The 13842-nt window shown below is 34.8% G+C and overlaps 1 long non-coding RNA gene across 1 annotated transcript in view; it reads right to left on the bottom strand.

The window, feature by feature from the left end:
- Positions 1-300: 300 nt before the first annotated feature.
- Positions 301-13842, bottom strand: part of LOC105546306 — a 31771-nt gene continuing 18229 nt past the window's right edge. The window contains exon 2 of the long non-coding RNA XR_001007075.1: positions 301-776. This is a non-coding gene — a long non-coding RNA (uncharacterized LOC105546306). The remainder of the gene's footprint in view (positions 777-13842) is intronic.

The raw sequence follows: 13842 nt of genomic DNA, 5'->3' as shown, positions 1-13842 counted from the left end.
CTTCAGACTGTAGGAGGTAAAACATCAAGGTACCCACTGGATCGACATTGATCCTAAGCACTCAAAACCTTTTTGAAGTTTTCTTTGGAACGGTTTTCAAAGTTCATGGTGAAAAGTCATCATCCGTTGAGAGTAGATTCAATGCTAAGAAACAACAAAACTTGTAATGATTGCAGTGAAAAAATGTTTAAATGATAAGCTGAATAACATAAACAAATAAACAAAAATGGAGTGACCGTAATATAGTCAAACTTATTTTCTTGAGTGCATAATTACAGAGTATAAAGATAGGTCCCAAAATATTTTGAGCATCAGTTTTATTGTTGGGATAAGTGGCTTTCAAAAAAAAAAGAACAAAAACAGGCACTAGAATTTTTATGTACTGGTATACTTATTTAAATATCCATTTCTTACATTTTCATATATCATGTATATATTTGATCCCAATCTGAAGTAATTTACTAAGTAAATCTTTAAATTATTTATTTCCATTTCTACAAAATTAAAATTGAATTGGACTTTATTTAGTGTATAAAATTGTGTTAGTTAGCTAGGGCTGTCCTAACAAAATACCACAGTCCAGGTATTTTACCAGCAGGTATTTATTTTTTCACAGTTCTAGAGGCTAGACTTTCAAGATGAAGGTGTCAGCAGAGTTGGTTTCTTCTGAGTCCTCTCTCTGTGGCTTATGATGGCTGCCTTTTCACTTAGTCCCCACATGATCTTTATCTCTGTGTGGCCATGCCTCTTGTGTCTCTTCTGAAAGTCCTAATCTGCTGTTATGAGGACACAAATCAGATTGAATAAAGACCCACTTAGCAGCCTTATTTTAATTTAATAACCTCTTTACAAACTCTGGATCCAAATCAGTCATTTTCTTAGATACTGGGCTTCAACATATGAATTTGGGGGTTAGGGAAAAGCATAAAATTAAGCCCATAATAACAGTGGTTATAACCAAATCTAGAGATACATTTTGATTTAATTTTAGGTATGTTTAGTTTGCCCAGCAAGTGATTCATGCCACACAGGCTTAGACTATTAAAGATATATAAATAAATAAAGATAAACTTAAATAAGACTGAAAGTCATTTTAATTAAACAAATAATCCCCTAGTATTTTGCTTTCAGGACACTTGCATTATTTTCTTTCTCCTTGTTTACCACATTCTGGATAAAAGACAGACCCATTGGATAGATCCTTGAAATCGCTCAAATTCTTTTTGAATGCAATTTTTAAAAGTAATTTTTGCCATTGAGAAGCTGTGGTGTTCTGGGCACTATGGATAGATCTTCTAAATACATTACTTAATTATCAAAACAGCTTTATGAGATAGGGAATATTATCCCCGTTTTACTAATAAAAAAAGTAAGAGTTAAAAATTGTAAATAATCTGCTCCAAATCACATGTTAGTAAATAATAGAGCCTAGATCCAAAAACAAGTCTGCTGGTCGCCAACATCCCTGTTTTTACCAATAATGTAAACGCCAGTGTCATCATTCAAATCTGGTGAAACTCAGTTCCATCAGATGAGATATATCTAAGACTGTGTAGCAATATCAAGGTTATGGATGATATTACAAACATTCATTCGACATATATTTATTGATTATCTAGGATGTGTTAAGCACTGTGCTAGGCACTGAGGTTAAGGTGATGAACAGGACACAATCTTTCAAGAAAAAACCTAGTTTGGAAGACAAACAATTTCAAGGCACAGCAATAAAATAGAGTAAGCCTTAGAGACTTTTATTCAATCAGTTGGCCTGCCTAAGGCATTATCTGATAAAAGTATAAGAAATCTTCCAGATTATAAAATACACTAACTACAACAGCAGTTCTTCCCATAGCACATGTGAATTTCGTTTTAAAATAAAAAATAATTCAACAAATGGCAAGAAATCATGCTTGCATGTTCTAAATGCACAGTTATATCGCATTCTATTCCAGTAAATTTCAACAAGGCTCAGCTGAATTGTTTCATTTAACTTTTACTATAACATTTTTACAAACCACACTTTCTGATCAATGATGCTTTGGCTATGGAGCTGAGTACATGGCAATACTTATCCTTCTGTACTTTGAAATCCAGCCCTCTGTTTACCAAGCATAAAGGCAAATGCTAGTTAAACTACTTTTAGTTCCATCTTTCTGATGTTCAAGTGCAGGAACAATTATCTCCATCAATATTTAATGGCCTAATCCTATGCAGACAGTGTCACAAGTGTAGGCAATAGTCCTGTTAACATGCTGTTAATTTTCAAGCATACAGGCAGAAATGGACTATACAGTTACTGAGAATGCGCAGCGGTACATTTCCCTAAGGTAAAATTCTCTCCGCACTCTCTGGTCTACCTTCCTTGATAATAAGGGAATTAGAAACATTTCAGAGTTGTGTTCAGTGGGTTAAGCTTGTGCACTCTTTAAAATTCATGGAGACAACGAAGCTTTCCCAGTTTTTCCAGTTTTTAAATAACAAGGTTTGTGACTCTCAGATTCAAGCCAAATAGCTCATGATCTCACCTACCCACAGTTTGGTTTGGTTTGGTTTGGTCCTTTTCTGAGTTATTGCTTTAAATAGCCATTATTACAGAACACATGTCATTGTCCAGGTACTTGATATCTAGATCACGGATATCAATTAGAAATATTCCTATAAAATATGAGATATCGATGCCAATGTAACAAAAGTCGTAAGAAATTTTAATGAAATACGCATAGTTTTTACAACTACAACATTAATAGAGAGAACTTCAGTAACCTAAATCATTTCATTAAGAAGGCCAGAGTGTGGACTGTGTGTGATTAGCTCTCTTTTCCTTTTATTCTCTTGAAAAGACTGAAGGCTGGAGACAGATGAGGGACTGGAGGTGGTTCGGGGGTGGGTAGGGGTAGGAGGGGTACCACCATATAAAACCATCCTTTGGGAGAAAAGCAACTTAGAGGAAGTGTAAGCAGAGAAATCATGATCTTTGAATCTTGACTCAAAGAGCAAGAGTAACAGAAGAAACAAAAGATCCTTCTTAATCTGTTTATTCGTAAGCTAGATACATTCCTGGGAGCTGTATTTGAGAATAAAGTCTGTATTATCTTCCTTATGATCTCAAGGTTGACCTCAAAAATTAGATAACATCCTCTAAGTCTGATATAATTAAGTTTTAAACCTAACTCAGTTAAAATTGTCCACTGAATAGAAAATTTCAGCAAATCTCCCACTTCAATATATTAATATTAATAAAAACTGTTTTTAAGATACTTGCATTTTTCTTCTTCCTTTGTTGTACTTCATGAGTCTTGAGATTTTCAGGAGTTAAAGAAATATCAAATAATTAGTCAACATTAAAGATCAAAGCTTAAATACATTTTTCTAAATATTAAATTAGCCTTTGTTGTCCAGTTACAGAAAGAGCAATACAGTTTGAACAGTTTGGAAATATGGTTGACTTGGGTGAACACGGTAATAGACACTTTTTACAGATTTAAGGGAAAGGAACTTCATGTCTTTATACAATTTTCTGGTTCTTGTAAAGAAAAGTGCAGAATGTCATTGTAAGAATATTTCTTGCTCCTTTGCCAAATACAGTTCTTAAGTACTATGTTTATATAACCATCTGTCATGTTTACACAGCAGAACTCAAAGGCAGAAATCTCTCATTTGTCAGAAGCATGGTCATGCCCATAAGCCTATCTATTATATAAATTATTTTGGAGTAGATTAGAATCTTTCACTATGTTCATTAAATAAAAAGTAGGGTTGAGCCTAATGCAAAATGGAGAAGCAGATGACTGTTTGTAAAACCCTGCCTCCTTCCTGCTGCTCTCCACTGGGGCTGCTTATTGCCTGGTATTTTTCACTGTACACTTCATCTGGATGAGGTTCCTGCCCATGGCCTTCCCTTCATTCATTCAACAAATATTTGTTGAACACCCACTCTATGTGGTTAGGTATTGTTCCAGTCAGGTTTGTGGGTATATCAATGAACTAAACAGAGATCCCTGGCCTCCAGAAGCTTACATTCTAAGATGGGAAACAGTAAATAAATATAATAAACAAGTAAATTGTATGAGATGTTAGAAGATAATACGGCTATGAGGGAAAAAAATAAAGCATGGTAAAGAAGGTGAGTTATTGGCAAGGGGTGGCAAGTAGAGAAAGGATTGTACTTTCAAACAGGATGGTCAAGATAGGCTTCACTGAGAACATGGCTTCTGAGTAAAGAAGTTAGCCATGCAGACTCCTGGAGGAGAGTTCCTACGAGGAAATGACCTATGCCCCAAGACCCTAAGATCAGGGAATGCTTGGTGTGTTCCAGGAACCACAAGGACGTCAGCCTGGCTGAAAGGAAGTGAAGAAGAAGGAGAAGAGGGAAGAGGAGAAACACCCTAAAGGACAAGTGGGGAATCTGGATCTTTCACTGGGAAGACTGGCTTTTGATTTGTCTTAAATCTTATTCCACAAAGTTCCATGCTTTAAATCTCAGAGCTGACTAATCTGAATGATATATTTATATATTCATTCATTTAATCCTGTATTCATTCATTCAACAAATATTTATGAAGGGCATAAGCATCATGATAGGCAGTAAGGAACAGATGTAATTCCTGTCTTCAAGGAGTTTACAATCTAGTGAGGAAGGCAGCCAGCAATCTGATAATTATGGAAGGAGGACTCTGAAGACAAGGAAACGGAGGTGCATGGTGCTAGGGGAGTCCAGTTTAGAAGAACTTGACATCATAAATTAGGTCAGGGAACACTGCCCTGAAAAGGCAGCAATTAAGTGAGAAATGAAAGATTTATAGGCACTAAGTAGGTAAACTACAGAAAAGTATTTCAGGGGAAGGGCAAATATAAGATTCCTGCAGCAGGTGGAAGCAGGGTGACTGCAGGAGATTGAAAGAAGGCAGAGTGGCTGGAGCTCACAGAGCAGGAGGAGAACAGTGGGGATGAGGCTGGAGAGGTGAGCAGGGAGATGGAATTGAATGTGCTGGGGCTCAGAGCCCGCATTAAGCAGTTTGTCTTTATTCTAAGCCCACTGGGAAGCTGTTGAAAGATTTTAAGTCAGGTAGTGACCCGATCAGATTTAAGTTTTAAAGATCACTAATCCATATTGAATATGTATTAATGAGTTTATGTATCTATCCTCTAGATAATTTGTTTGCATTTTAAAGAAGGCATTCTAGAGATAATCCTGAACTCAAGAAGGTCCTGGTGGGAATTTTAAATATTGTAGCAAGCTGATGAGAGAAAACAAGTTGGGTAGGGAGATTATTGAGCAACCCATCAATAAAGTCAGGGAAAGAAGTCAGATTCTATGTGTTAATCCTGTAAAATATGGCTTCTGTTAATCTATTAAGATGTCACTGAAGAACAAAATATTGTTTTGGTGTGAATACTAAATCCTTTTCATTTCTTTGATAAGCATTTTGAGGCCTGGTCTTGTTAAATGACTTTCCCAAGGTCACAGAGAAATTTTATAGCAGTTTTTCAGTTTAAATTGGGTTTTTTAAAAAGTGTAATGGGTAAATTAATTTAAGACTCACACTGAAAGGTGTGGACATCTTAGTAATTCCCAATTCTTTTGTTTTCACTTCTAAAACATTATGGAACACTTATGTCCATAGAGCCTTAAAAATCCTGCTGTTCTCTGGGCACAGTTCATAAATCCCAGTCAATAGTCTTGTCTGCAATATCTTTCTCACAGTTGTGTATTGAGTTTTCTCAAATTAGTCCTCAGAGGGAAAGCTGTTTTGTGTGTACCTTTCCTCTTCCCAGCCTTGAATGCAATCCCCTCCCACCATTACCACTGCCACACACATTTAGTTCAGTCAACAAGTATTTATTGAAAATCAACTATATACCAGTCTTATAAGGTCAGATGATACAAAAGTTTTCTCCAAAAATTCAGTAAGATGGAGGCAACTGGCAAATAAATGAATGATTGAAAACAATGTTACAGCTTCTCTTTAGGGTTGGACACAGCATCCTGTGGACCTAAGTCTACTTTAGAACAAGAAGTCTTCATAGAAATGACCTAAGTGACCAGTCCTGATGGACTTTGAAGAGTTTACCCACCACACAGGGAGGAGAAATGTTTCAGGCTGATAGAACTACACACACAAACAGCCACTTCACATAGTGTAGACAACTATATCATGGGGTATGTATAGGCAAGTAAGATGTTGGACTATAAAAATAACTAGGACACAAATACTAGAGGGAACTTTATGCCATCCTAAGAATTTAGAGTTTTCTCCTTAGGGCAATAAAGAAAACCTAAAGGCTTTTAAACTGGTGTAAAGTAAGATAAAATGTAATCAATAAGATGTGTCTCCTTGACACAATTTACAAACATTGTATTCCTGGCTTAGTTATCACATGCTTGATATATTTTGGGGAATATGTTCATTGTGTTCATTGAGTTTGACAACTAGATTGCCATTCATCTTGAATTGTCATTGTCATGAAATATGAAACAGCCATCGTTTTATTTCATACTGACCCACACTGGAGCACAAAATTATTCTTTATATAAGTAACTTGACATTAGGCCTCAAGGCGACATGATTTCTTCAGAATATCAAAAGGTACACATATAAACTGAAAGAGTTGTGTCCAATTTCCTCTTGGGAAAGAATTTGCTGACTATAAAAAGATGTCAATAAGACAAAAAGAGCACAGTCTGGAAAAAAGACAGTCTCTTCAATAAATGGTGCTATGAAAACTGAATATGCATATGCAGAAGAGTGAAACTAGACCCCTATCTCTCACCATACAAAGAATATCAAATCGAAATAGATTAAAGACTAACTCTAAGACCTCAAACCATGAAATTACTACAAGAAAACATTGATGAAACTCTCTAGGATATTGGTCTGGGCAAAAACTTATTGAGCAATACCCCACAAGCACAGGCAGCCAAAGCAAAAATGGACAAATGGGACCACATCAAGAAAAACCTTCTGCACAGCAAAGGAAACAATCAACAAAGAGACAACCCATGGAATGGGAGAAAATATTTACAAACTCCCCTTCTGACAAGGGATTAATAACCAGAATATATAAGGAGCTCAAATAACTCTATGGGGAAAAAAATCTAATAATCTGATTAAAAATGGGCAAAAGATGTGAATAGACATTTTTCAAAATAAGACATACAAATGAAAAACATACATATGAAAAGGCACTCAACATCATTGATCATCTGAGAAATGCAAATCAATGCTATAATGAGATATAATATCACCTCAGTTAAAATGGTGTATATCCAAAAGACAGGCAACAAAGAATGCTGGCAAGGATGTAGAGGAAAGAGAACCCTCATACATTGTTAGTGGAAATGTAAATTAGTTCAACTACTATGGAGAACACTTTGGAGGTTTCTTGAAAAACTAAAAACAGAATTACCATACGATCCAGCAATTCCACTGCTGAGTATATACCCCAAAAAAAGGAAAGCAGTATAATAAAGAGTTATCTGCATTCCTACGTTTGTTGTAGCACTGTTCACAATAGTTAAGGTTTGGAAGCAACCTCAGCGCTCATAAACAGATGAATGGATAAAGAAAATGTGGTATGTATACACAATGGAATACTATTCAGCCATAAAAAGAATGAGATCCTGTCATTTGCAACAACATGGATGGAACTGGAGTTCATTATGTTAAATGAAATAAGCCAGGCACAGAAAGACGAACATAGCATGTTCTTATTTATTTGTGAGATCTAAAAATCAAAACAATTGAACTCGTGGACACAGAGAGTAAGATGGTTACCAGAGGCTGGGAAGGGTAATGGGGGCTCAGTTGAGGGGAAGGTGGGGATGATTAATGGGTACGAAAAATGTAATTAGAAAGAATGAATAAACCTACTATTTGATAGCACAACAGGGAAAATATAATCAATAATAACTTAATTTTACTTTTAAAAATAATTGAAAGAGTATAATCAGACTGTTTGTAACACAAAGAATAAATGCTTGAGAGCCTGGATACCCCATTCTCCATGATGTGATTATTTCACATTGAATTCCTGTATCAAAACATCTCATGTGCTCTATAAATATATACACCTTCTGTGTACTCACAAAAATTAAAAATTAAAAACTTTTTTAAAAGGACAAAAAAGTTATGATATATTTAGGGCATATTGGCAAATAGGGCGTATGGTTAGACTCCCCCAAAAAAGTGATGAAATTTAAGTTTTGTTTTTTTTTTTTTAAGGAATACCATAATTAGCAATAAACCTTAAACAAAATGGCATTGGGTAGGCAGAACTCCCAACCCATTAGAATCAGAATGACCTGAGTTGGTAAATTGCTGCCTAGAAAAGATTCAGCAGAGTTGGAGAAAGCTCATCTTTGAGATATGTAAGGATTTTGTAAGGAAGGTTACAAAATTTCAAATGTAATAGGTAAAATAGCAGTGATCTATACTGAAGCATTCAACAATACAAAGCTTTGCTATTGTAGTATAACGTACCTCTTCTGAGTTTCCCATTATCTCTTTGATAATTCCAAGAGATTAGGAATGATTTAGTCTAGAGCAATGCTGCTTCTAATAATGTTAGTGAAATACTATGCTGAATTTTCCCAGGCATGCCAACAAACAAATATACACACACATTTATGGCAGTAAATGACATTCATGACTTAGTTAATGTCAAATATTAACCAGACAGGTTTTCTCTTCTGTCCCATATAACCAAAACACGAGGAAAAGCATTTAATGTGTAAAATATATTATATTTTATTGTTGTGTTTTTCCAGGACTAAACTTGTAAATTAAGTTTTTTTAAACAGAAGTTACTGAATAGGGAATTTAAATTATTAACTTTGATTGACTATGTATCACTTATATGTGTATAACATCACACTCTTATTTAAACCTTATGACATTAAAATACTGTTGAAAAGTGATATTTTACTCCCACACACAAAGTATGATTGCAATGAGATGTTACAGATGCCACAAAACTAATTTTATCTTTGTGAGTTAATGCTCACACTTTGCATCTTCTTCCTTAACATCGTTTTATGCTTATAATTATTAAAAGTAGTCCTTATATATAATTTGGGAGGTAAACTAATATATAAAATTTATATTAAATGATATATAATAAACATATATTTTTAGAAAGTATGTTCTGGAGTATATGCTCTGGAATGGGCAAAATTAAAAAAAAATCTTTTTGTAGAGTACGTAGAGTTGATACACCTCAAATTAACTTTACTGTGTTTTGTTATGATGCCATCTGCCTACATTGAGGGACCCAAAAAGAAACATTTTGGTGATACTTATTATTATTCACACAGGACTTTATCCTTTGCATCATGCATTGTTTTCTTTGCAAAGTTACATCTTTTATCAACATACATAGTAGTTGAATTCCTCAGTGCATCTAATGTTTTCTTCTCCATTATGTGTCTTGTAAATTGCATAACTCAACAAATTCCCTTTTACCCGTTAGAAAACCTAGAGCCGGATTAAAAACCTACATCTTTAGTTATTTTATTTTTTTAATTTGGTATGCAATTTAATGTGTCTTAACACATATATCAATTTGTGTGACCACCATCACAATCAGGATACAAGAGTTTTGTCATTACCAAAAGCCTCTTCATTCTATCCTTTCTAGTTACACTCTTTCTCCACTGCAACTCCGGCAACCTCTGCTATTCTCCATCACTGTAGTTTGTTTTTTCAAGAATGCCATAAAAATTGATGCATACAGTATGTACCCTTTAAAGACTGACCTCTTTTACTCAGCATGTCATTTTTTTAGATTCATCCAAATTATTGCATGTATCAGTAGCCTATTCCCTTTTAGTGTTCCGTGGTATGAGTGCATTACAGTTTGTTTATCCATTCACTCATTGGAAGGCATTGGATTATTTTTAGTTTGGGCAGTAAGGGATAGAACTGCTATAAACACTCATATACAGGCATTGTGTCAACATAAAATTTCATTTGCATAGAGTAAGCATCAGGAGTGGTATTCCTAACTCAAATGGTAGATATATGTTTGACTTTATAAGAAATTGTCAAACTGTTTTCCAGAGTGGATGTACCATTTGTATTCTTACCAGCAATGTGCAAGAATCCCATTTGCTCCACATTCTGGCCAGCACTCAGTATTGTCAGTATTTTAATTTAAGTCATCCTAATAGGTGTGCAGTAGCATCTCGCTGAGGTCTTAATTTAAATTTCTCCAAAACTTTTAACTTAAATTTCCCTAAAGGTTGTTGTGCATCTTTTCACGTACTCATCTTCTTTAGTCATTTTTATTCTATTTCATGTTCAATTTTGTTATTCCTTTTTCGTGGCAACTTTTAAATTTATGATATTATGCTGCTTTTGCTTTTTGCTATTGAGGAAACTTAAAACATTTCCGGAATAAATGTGGGTATAAAAACATAGGTTAAACACTGAAAAGTCACAAAAAGTAGCATTTCAACAAATTTCAATTTTAATTTTTTTTATTATTTTAGCCTTTTCCCTGGATGTATTCTGGTGGTTAAGATATGTATAAAACATTGTGTTTTTGTCTTCTTATTTATAGGTCTGATTTTTTGTAAGCTCTGGAATGGAATCTAGAAAAAAAAAAACACTAAATCACTAAAAGGAGACAAGATAACACTTTCAACAAAGAACCCTATGGAATTGTTCATTTGAAATGTTATTACATTGTCTTTGTGTGTATTTGGCTCTGCCAATTGCATTCTGCAATGCTTGTTCACTGCCAGCTCTGGAGAGAAATAGAGCCAAATAACTGGTTTTCTTTTTTATCTAGTTGTCACCAAAAAGTTTGACAAAAGTCCCTTAAGCATTAGAACTATAAAAAACATTTACAACAGGGCTAGAAAAAGCATGAAGTTTAACTGACTTGATTCTTCATTAAACCCATGGTTTAGACTACATTCATTAAAAACACAAATCTTGTTGCAAACATGTAATTATTTTAAATGAATTCATTCATGTTCTGAATAGTTGCCATAAAATTTTTGGTAAAATATTATAGTTTCAATTAATTTTTAATTTGCAACCTTGCATATAAAAGGCAAAGCTAAAGCCAAAACTCAAATACCCTATCACATCAACCAAAAGAACCACTGTTGTCTTTCCCCTTAAAATGTTAGGGTGCATGCTCTACCAGCTTATGACTAGAGATCATTGTACTTTGTGCACTTTGAATGAAATGCTTGCTTGCCTGCCTACATCTATGAATCTGAGCCTCTAAAATCCAGAGGAGTTAGTAAAGGCTTCAGATAGGTCTCCATGCATTGTTTTAAGCTTCTCCCAGGGACTAGGACTCTCTGGTCCTGGAGGAGTGAGTGATGTGCTGACCCTTTAGGCTTCCCTCTCTCCAAAATAGTTAGAGAAGGTTCATTTTGAGGCCAGTGTGTGGCTTAGCAAAATTTCAAAAGCCACAAAAAGACCTCCCATCTCCTTCATCTGTTTGCTGAGGCACAGACATTTTTAGGAAAGAAGAAAGGGAGCTAAGGAAAGTGGAAGGGAGACAAGGAGAGAAGAAAGGAAAGAAGGAAGGAAGGAAGGACAGAACAGAAAAAAAAAGGGAGGGTAGTTTCTGGAACAAAATAAAGCCTCAATAGCTATATGTGAAAGGAATGAATACACAAATGTAAATTACTTAGAAAAAGGTATCATATTAGTGTGAATGGATTTAGTCAATATGTAAAAGATGAATACTACATTCTTTCTTGCAGATAAAGTATAAATGGAAGACACATAAATGGATGGGGAAAAGACTGCTCCTGAATATAAGAGAGTACCAGAAGAGGACACTAAAAATGTCAAGTAGTTTTCTACTGCATAATTTTGCCTGGAGTTGCCCCAGTTTAATCAATTACATTAATTAGTTGATATGGTATAGCATGTTCATGAGCACAGGATCTCAACACCATTACCACTGTCCTTGAGTTTTACGGTCTCTGCACCTTAGTTTCCTCATCTGTTCAATGGAGATAATAGTATTATTATGAGGTTTATAAGAGTGAATTTAGATAAAAACACTGAGTAGAATATTCACAGGGAAGCCTTACTATTAATATATTGGTTCTTATTTTCACTGAAACAAAATGATGAAAGGTATATCAATATATTATCTGGGTTGCATAAAGAAAGAATGAAGTTATCCTCTTTGTGATTATAGGCCTTCAAAATGTTGAACTGAGTATGTTAATAGAAATATTTCTATTGTAATTATTAAATTGGTTTTCAAGGAAAATTAACCTCCTATTAATTTAAACACTTTTTTCTTTGTTAGACAAAGACTCCCTGAGATAAGTTAAATATGAGATGCTAGAACAGCAGAGCTGAGAAATACACAGAGGGTAAAATTATTCCTAAGGCATCCATAGAGGCAATCCTCCCAGACCCTGTTGGTGACCTGAAACTGTTGAATAAAGCCAATTGCCAAGCATAGGCGTGAGCAGCTTGCTGTGTCTCAGGTCTGGAACACAATCGCCAATTATTGTCAGTAGTGCTTCATGGCAGACTAAGATGACAACCATTTTCTCTCCGTAAGGTTATCTTGCTCTCTGGAAAAAACAGAACTTCTATGTTGTTTGAGGTAGCATTTTGCCACAATACCTAAAATTGACATGCTTGAAATTGCAAAAACTGTTGGTGATAATAAGAAATCAAGATCATATTTTTCTATTTTAATTTTTAGCCCAAAGAGAGACAAACCCCAAGTAAAGCAATGGAAAGCATTCATTTTCTCAAAGACTCACCAATATACATTTTGAGCAAAAGTAATAAGGAAATCCCGCAGACTGAGTTGGCATGAATTAAAGGAATAACACAAAAAGTCGAGTAGGTTTAGTCCATGTAGAATGAGGGTGATTGAACTGCCCAAAGAGGGCTGTACTATATACCAAACTAGATTAATAAGTAATAATTTATTACTTACTACCAAGTTTTCAATATTAATCTGCTTATTTTTTAACAAAGTCATCCATGAATCAATCAACAGTTAGTACCAAGGGCAAAAGATAAAACTACTCATTGATTGATGCAAGAGCTTTCAAAAATACCAATCGATCAATAGTGATTTTTGGTATGGCAAACTTACATTTCTTTAGAGATTTGCTTAATCACAGACTTTCTCTGGAATCATTCTCACAATGCAACATCTCTTTGGATCTTCAGTAACCTCAATAATGGCTGTCCTGCGCTCTTATCTACTTTTAATTTCTTCTAGTAATAGAAAATACTTCATAATGGAAGATTTAATTAACTAAGTTTTCAAAAAGCTATTTACAGTGAACTGGGAACATTAGCTTTAATTTTTATTGTTCAAGAATGAAGATACCCTTTTTACAACAGATTAAATGCAGCAGGAAAACAACATTTTAGCCACACTAAAGTGCGGGAACCCACTGGTAAAAGACAATTGTGCTGCTGAGAAGACAAAGGTTTTGAGTTCGATCAGAAGGGAGAGTCCCTGCTTGAAGCTTCTTGTCCCTTCCTTAATTTATCTTGAGCGATCCTTAACAGACTTCACTCATATCCCTAACCTAGATGACAGGTAGGCTTTCCACCACCATAGGCAAAGAATTATAGTAAAAAGATGCAAGATAGTGGGTCTTTTCCATCCCTCCACCCCTCCATCCCCCCAAAAGAGAATATTGTGTAGTTTTCAAAGAACATTTGTAGGAAGTTTTTCAAGGCACATTAGAGATGTGCCTTTTACTGCTAGGCCCTGTATCCAAGAAAATACATCGTTGGGCAGTGTTAAGAGGGGGAAAGAAAAAATCATTGTGACCCTGACAAAACAGAGAGGTCTTGAGGTTAATCAGGTAAATTATATTTGTGCAGA

Source organism: Mandrillus leucophaeus, unplaced genomic scaffold (assembly GCF_000951045.1).
Source record: "Mandrillus leucophaeus isolate KB7577 unplaced genomic scaffold, Mleu.le_1.0 Scaffold353, whole genome shotgun sequence".
Lineage (NCBI taxonomy): Eukaryota > Metazoa > Chordata > Mammalia > Primates > Cercopithecidae > Mandrillus > Mandrillus leucophaeus.
This window is presented reverse-complemented; position numbering and strand designations above follow the sequence as displayed.